This window comes from Octopus bimaculoides, chromosome 3, assembly GCF_001194135.2.
Source record: "Octopus bimaculoides isolate UCB-OBI-ISO-001 chromosome 3, ASM119413v2, whole genome shotgun sequence".
Lineage (NCBI taxonomy): Eukaryota > Metazoa > Mollusca > Cephalopoda > Octopoda > Octopodidae > Octopus > Octopus bimaculoides.
This window is the reverse complement of record NC_068983.1, coordinates 144,503,366-144,511,843: the sequence shown is the minus strand read 5'-3', so window position 1 is coordinate 144,511,843 and position 8,478 is coordinate 144,503,366. Positions and strand designations below refer to the sequence as shown.

The window sequence follows — 8,478 nt, the reverse complement described above, 5'->3', positions numbered from 1 at the left end:
ATATACATATATATATACATACACACATATACATCTATATAAATATTTACACATGCACACACACATATAAATATAGATTTATGCATATCTAATAGCTGAGAGGGTGCATCAGAGATGTGTTGGGGAGAAGTCATGTACGTGTATGTGTGCATGTTTGTGTGTGAGCTTGTGTGTGTGTTTTTGTGCGTGTATGTTAGTGTGTTGTTTCGTCTACAAGGCCCAAAATATTTGGGGAGGGGACTAGTCGATTAGAGTGAACCCAGTACGCAACTGGTACTCAATTTATCCGAAAGGATGAAATGCGAAGTCGATCCCGGGAGAATTTGAACTCAGAACGTAAAAACAGACGAAATACTGCTAAGCATTTCGCCAGGCGTACTAACGTTTCTTATTTCTTTATTGCCCACAAGGGGGCTAAACATAGAGGGGGCAAACAAGGACAGACAAAAGGATTAAGTCGATTACATCGACCACAGTGCGTAACTGGTACTTAATTTATCGACCCCGAAAGGATGAAAAGCAAAGTCGACCTCGGTGGAATTTGAACTCAGAACGTAATAGCAGACGAAATACCGCTGACCATTTCGCCCGGCGCGCTAACGTTTCTGCCAGCTCGCCGCCTTCGTTTAGACAAGTATTGGCTAGGTAATTAGTGAGCGATGATACACAAAATTAATGTAGACCAATTTTCATTCTAGCGATTAAAACCTCTTCAGATCTTGAAATATACACCCCTATCTAACCCGCAAAGCTGTAACTTGATACAATAAAGTGTTGTCTGAAGATCTGTTATGGTTGAGCACCTATATATATTCGGAACATCTATCACACTGTTCCACACAACCTTGGTAGTGAATCATATACATACATACATACATACATACATACATACATACGCACACACACACACACACACACACACACACACACACACACACACACACACACACACACACAACAAAAATATTAAAGTTTCGGGACAGAATCAGGTACTTAAATGATATGCATCAGGTTGGGTCAAATTAACTTGTAAACACCCACGTTTAGTCGAATGAATATATTGGGTATTGAAGTACATCCAGTGCAAGAAGAGACGATACGGAGCTAAACATTAGCTATAACCTGATATTAAAACTGTTCAGTACTCCGAGCTATAAAGAGGCTCAAGATACACCATTCTAAGTAGCGTCAGAAAAATGAAATAAAGGAGAATTTTATTAGCTTCCAGTGCTCTGCTGTTTTCTTACAGTGTAACTTGAAGTAGCAGTGAAATCTGCCATGCTGATTAGTCTTAGATACAGTATTAAAGTTTTGGGCTTGTCACTATGACCGACTGCATTATGGGAAATCAGATTGTTGTCTAGTAGCTTAGTGCCTACCCTACAATTCGTGGAGGTGCAATGGCCCAATGGTTAGGGCAGCGGACTTGTGTCATAGGATCGCGGTTTCGATTCCCAGACCGGACATTGTGAGTGTTTATTGAGCGAAAACATCCTAAAGCTCCACAAGGCTCCGACAGAGGATGGTGGCGAACCCTGGTGTACTCTTTCACCACAAATTTCTCTCACTCTTACTTCCTGTTTCTGTTGTGCCAGTAATTCAAAGGGTCAGCCTTGTCACACTTTGTGTCACAATGAATATCCCCGAGAACTACGTTAAGGGTATACGTGTCTGTGGAGTGCTCAGCCACTTGCATGTTAATTTCAAGAGCAGGCTGTTCCGTTGATCGGATCAACTGGAGCACACGTCGTCGTAATCGACGGAGTGCCAACAACAACAACCCTAAAGCGCTCACCACAAATCAATCGGGAAGTAATATTTAACACAATTTAGCAAATTAATAGATTACGTTTTGCCGTACTATTCCTGAGATAATTACTAAGTGAAATAAAATAATTTCAAAAATATGCGAAAATTATCTCACATATTTGACTCATAGAAGTTTAATTCAGCCGCTAAAATAATCAGTAAAACAAAGAGACCAGTCTAATGTTTCTCTCACATCTCGTTAAAAAACAAAAAATTCCTAAACGTAGTGAAATTCACTTCTCCCTTATTTCTGTCTTACTTTCTTCTCTTTACAAGAGATACACACTCTCCTGTCTGCCTCTGTCTCTCTCTGTCTCTCTCTCTCTCTCTCTCTCTCTCTCTCTCTTTCTTTCTCTCTCTCTCTCTTTCTCTCTCTTTCTCTCCGTGTGTATGTATATTTACACACACATTCCTCTCCCCATTTCTTCTCTCTTTTCCTTATCTGTTTATCGCCCACTGTTACTTATAGCCTGACATTTATCTGAAATAATCCTACTTTTATATAATTATAGTTGAGAAGCTGTTTCCCTGACCTGCAGCAGACATCCAATTGTTAATATATCATCGAACGCAGTGAGCATGAGCAAGCTATCAAGTTCACTCCCTTAATGGACGGATATTCAGGGCATTAAAGTATCACGTTTTCCCTAGTTATTGTTTCCTTTTAAGATATTATACTCAATACCATCCTCTTATATAGTCCTTTTCATGATTCAAAACAAAAGAAAACAAGCAAAATAATATGTAAAATATTAGTTACCATGTGTGTCAGTTACCTACTGCTAGAGTTACTTTTATTTTACGTTTTCGCCGTTTTATTTGAAGCTCTGTCTCGTGCAATGTTCTTGCAAACAAGAAATTCACTTGATAAGGATTGAAAATCGATGCGTGGTCCATCTATTTTATGTATGGAGATTGCAAAATTTCAACGGAAAATAAACACTTGGAACATTGACTGAATGTCTACCAGACCTGATTTATCCGTTGTGATTTATTTTGATGGTGATTCATAACACTTCGATCTCTATGGAGCTCTTTGGGTCTAGCTACCGGAAAAATGTAAGGAATTATTAAGGAATGTTACCTGTCAATGCTTGTAGCCTCATTTATCTGCTAAAAGGCAATGCATCTATATCCAGGTCACTAAAATTTTTGGTGGTTCTAAAATAGTTAATTTGTTTTTATAGTTGAGTCAGAGAGCGGAGGGTAGCACCCATGAGCCTCCAATTCTGGTGTGCGTGTGCGTGTGTGTGTGTGTGTGTGTGCGCGCGCGTGCGTGCGTGTAGGAGGAGAGAATTGTATCCCCAAACCGGAAACATAGCTTCGTGTTTGCGGAAAAATGAACACCTCTAATAGCAGAAAATAATCAAATGTTGACATTACAACGGCTGATTGGATGAAGTTTACCATGCACGAATTAATGATTCAAAGAACCAGACTAGATATCACGAGTTATCTCGTTCGAGTCTCTAATAATTTCATTAAGGAACCGCGCTACACTGATACTTAATTTTTATCGGCTACCAAAGGACTGAAGGGAAGTTGAACTTTGCCGTATTTGAACACAGAAGACAAAGAAATATGTATGTATTTATGTACGCATGCATGCACGTATGTTTGTATGTCTGTATGCATGTATGTGTGTGTGTGTGTATGTATACATACATCTATGTGTGTGTGTGTGAATGTCATGTTTTATTTCAAGAATTCTTGCCAATACAGAAAGAGGCTGTTTCTAGCCTAGATCCAAGACTCTTTCATTGTAATTTCTTCAACACCAAGAGGGTAATTTTTGTATATATGTATGTATGTATGTATGTATATGTGCAAATTTGTACGTTTTGTTTTATGTATATATTTTCATGTATATACTTGCATATCTAGACATGCTCATATATACTTAAATGATAAACTTCCGGAAAGTTTTACAGACTTTTACAGTTCCAGTGATGAATTGGATCTGGAGTTTTCGAATCAGCTTTCTCCTCCATGGTTTTGGGAAGCCTAATTTCTCAAGATTGGTACAATGTGTTACAAATCCTAGTGCCTCAATGATTACAAGTATGAAACTGAACTTGTAATCTGGATAAAATAGCCGCAAAGTTTTCAAAATTTCAGTATCGGTATTTTTTTTTTTTTGTCACTGATCTTTAGCTGATTTTCACAATTGTACACAATTTCTCTTCTCTATCCCAAATCCTTATGTTAGGTTTGTTGTATTTACATTTTATTGAGGCTTTCACTTGGATATTCCACTTTTTATCCAAGGTATGTACGCATGTATGTATGTATGTATGTAAGTAAGTATGTATGTATGTATGTATGTATGTATGTATGTATGTATGTACTCGTGCATATGGCTGTACATATTCAAGAGAAGTTGTTTCATTCATATTTGAAAATGTTAAATGTTGAATTTGCAAAAATAATAATGGTATTTTATATACTTTACCATATTGAATGAAGTCACCTCTACTTACCTGCAAAGAAAGGAAATAAGATAATTAAAGTATTGAAAACAATTATATATAATGGGAACAGTATTGTTTTGTTCATAAAATCAAATTATATATCGGTTGTTTACTAAAAGGACAAGTCTGGTGTTGTAATTTCTTTAAAAATATCTGTACAATCGCTCACTTTTCCTTTTGTATAGAGTTACCTGTTAGAGACAGAAAATGTGTTTGGAGGTTAGTGAATATCGTAATGTTTTTGTGTGTGAATATGTATGAATATGTACATCTTTGTGTGCGAATGTGTCATGGCATTAATATCAGCTCTTACAGGTAAATAGAATTAGTGAAAACTAAACTGTGTCATTTCATTAGTTGTCGGCTCTTCTGTAATACCTTAGGTCATAACATGTTGGCATAGATTAGCAATGTATCTAATTCAGCGCAGTGTTTGCTAATATCTTATCGAATTCAGGATGATAAAATTTACCTTTGCGGATTTTGAACACCGTGCGTAAAGAGCCAGAACAATTAACGAAATGCATTTTGCTCGATGTCGAAGATTTGCCAATTCATCGCCCGCATACATATATTTTAGTAATTTCCATAATATAGATAGTCAGTCTATTTTCAGAATACTGAATACGTGTGTTTATTCTAATTTATTATATTATTTTCTATTTTTGTAAATAAGATTCTTTTTTAATCCAAAGCAGTTTTTCCCCTGGAAATGCAACTAAATATAAACAAAATTCTATTTTCCTTATGTGACTGTTGTTGTTATTATTGTTGGTGGTGGTGCTAGTGTTGTTGTTGTTATTATCATCGTCATTATTTTTTTGATTACTTGAACAAAAAATTATTCAGAGATATTTTTTAAAAAATCAGTTTCCAAATATTTCAATTGTAGAAAAATAATACTGGCAAAAATATCTTAGTTAAGTTGGCCGTAAAGTATGCATACTTATTAATTTGTATATAAAAATAGAAGATAGTGTAACTGTACAATATTAGTAGGAAAAGACACTGATTGTAATCTTGAAACGAATTAAGGTTAGAAAATGAAAAAGAAAGTATCAACAACAAAACGATGCATTAACTTAATCAGTAATGTGATAATATAGTATGTGCAGAGTGGTTTGTTATTCATGCGAAAGAGAAACCTGGTACTGGAGGCATTGGTGAAGAATTTAAACACACGGACACTCATAAACACATGTTCATGTATATAATACATATAATACACACGGACGAGGACACACACAAACAACAAGAGATAGGGAGAGAGATGTATGCAGGAACTTATGGCATGCATATTAGTTAACGAAATGTTGTATGGAAATGATAAGTAATTCAGATGTATAGTACAATATGTTTTTAAAATTGATAATTCATATGAAGTTCTTTAAATATGTTAATATTTCAAATGAGAAAATGTTACTTTCTGCTTTCGATAAACGACTTACTTAGCTATTTCTATATAAACTTTATTCCAAGTTTCTATTCGTACCGTTTCTCTCTTCCATCTTTCAATTTGCAAATGAGAGAAGATGTATACATTGTTTAGAAGTTGATTTCGATATATATATATATATATATATATATATATATATATATATGCATGTATGTATATATGCATGTATGTATGTATGTATGTATGTATATATAGTTAATGAGAGACGAACGATGGAAGATACGTAAATCTTTATTAATCACAAAAATTGTTTCGGCCCATCTTTGTACAATTCCTCTTAAAGTACAGTTGAGTTAAATTTAGCTCTGACCTCCCCATTCTTATAAACATCAAGTAGCTATCTTCATGGATGCTTGTATGAACGAGTGTACATGCGCCATACAACCTAACCGAGGGCGTTTATACATCAGTATCCGTTAACGTTTATATCTAACGTGTTCGTTTCTTTTTTGAATCTGTTATTTTTTTTTTATTATCGATCTTCTATATAAATGAAACTATATACTTTAATTTGCTACTTTTCTTTACACGAACCTAGAAGATACCTTCCGGAACTGTTATTTTTTACGAGTTATATCTCTTTATCACCCGAAGAGACACATCTACACCGTCGTATGCTCCTGAACCAGTTGTTAAGTATCCCATCCCTGTGGGATCGATGCCACATGGGTCGGAACAATTGTAGTGATTAATAAAATTCCGGTATCTTCCATCTTCCGTCTCTCATTAATCAAATACACAACGAATATTGAGAAAGTGAACGTGCTTTACCAGTAAACTATCTTAACCACAATTTCTGAACTCATCCATGAAAATCCACAGTCACATACACATAGGGTGTTAATTAAATGAGATGTTTTAGTCACTTCCAGCAGATTAATCAGCCATGTAGGAACGACTTCGTTTACTCCTTTAATTCTGTTTATTCTATAAACCAACTGTCTGTAGTAAGCCCGTTTTTTTTATAATTCTTATATACGTACTATAAGAGATAATCTATACATTATGTAAACAGAAGCGTAGTTACGATTAGCGACACCAAAATCGTATTAATAATAACTTGAACGACCCAAACTTTGACTGATGTGATGATTATCCCTCGAAGTTTGGACTAAATATGTTTGCCCTTTGGACTAAGGAGCTAAACATCCGCAAGTCACGGGGGTTCAAAGGTGAGTATTTAATCTCGATAGAGCCTTAATGTCTACAATTATCACAATGGTGTATTGTGATTGGATAATGAAGATTTGTGAGTTCTCGTTCATGAAATTATGGTGGTTGATAGAATATGGTTGAAAGAATCAATGTATGAGCATGTAAAACATACAAGCACGCGCTCGCGCGCACGCACACGCACACACGAGCACACACACACACACACACACACACACACACACACACACACACACACACACACACACACACACACACACACGCACGCACACACGAACACACATATGCAGCAGAGAGATTTGGGAATATTCAACCGCCAAATCAGAAGCTTTAATCTAGCAAACGAGAAAGGAAATTTGGGATCGATTTTTTTTAAGCATGGACCATTTAAAAAAAATAAATAGCTTCTTTTAGAAAACTGCTCATTAGCTTATACATTATCAAATAACAATTACTAAAATTGTTGAACAGAATCTTCCATAGGAAACGAACCAAATATAACGTCTTAATTACATATTTCTCAAAAATACGATCAGAAATATACATATAATCTCAAAATCGAACATGTCTGTCACAGCTTCCTTTGTTTAAATGCGCCAATTGCAGACGGTGACAGTCATTTCTGCTCATTTGTATTCTTTTCTAGGCAGAAATTTATTCTTGTTCGAATTATGCATTTGTACAAGCCTCTCGTGATTAATATGTTTTCCGTTTCAAATATCAGAGAATTCAATTCCGTTTCTTTATTTCATTAATATTTCTATCCTTCATTGATTTTTTTTTCTTTCATATGCAAGCTCAGTTTTCATGTTTCTTCTCACAAGTCATTTCACAAACACACACCAAGAGCACGCACGAAATCACAGCAGACATAAATACACGCAACAAAAAAAACAAACACATGTATAGAATGACATATAGACATAGCCCCTCGCACATATAAGCAATATGCAAAATTACACATGTATACAAACAGCACCTACATAACGAGTCAGCTACGAGGCCTCTTTGTGTTTGATTGATTTGGTAAAAATAGTAGTCACAACTCCTCAAATCTCAACCTACTGTTGAAAGTAAGTTTATGAGCCCTCTGTGATAGGCAAAGCAGCTCAAAATAGCAGGTATTTATTTTCTAATAACAATTTACTGCCTTAAAATTACATGATCAATAATAATGTTCAGGTCTCTTCATATAGAGATAACAGCTATAATACACTTAATAAGTGTGCTCCTTCAAAATTAATCCAAAGGTAAACAATAACAAAACGCAGAGTTCGCATCTCAATGGTCGCTCGACTACTGAGAAATACCAGCCAAAACTCATTCATATCACAATCTTCCGTCATACAAAATGGTGCGTTGGATAATGTGTTTTATTATGCATAGGAAATATTGGAGTAGTCATGAACGGAATGTTTCTGAACATAGGACATTTCCCATGGGGTTAAGCTTGACCAACAATATACAACAATCAAGACACACACCAACTCGTAAATGCATACACACGCACAATCATATTTCTTCATATATATATATATATATATATATATATATATATATATATATATA

The 8,478-nt window shown here is 35.2% G+C and overlaps 1 protein-coding gene across 1 annotated transcript in view; it reads right to left on the bottom strand.

The window, feature by feature from the left end:
- The window catches only part of LOC128247383 (G-protein coupled receptor GRL101-like), a 573,113-nt gene that overhangs the window by 237,931 nt on the left and 326,704 nt on the right, over window positions 1–8,478 (bottom strand). The gene's annotated exons all lie outside the window — the stretch shown is intronic.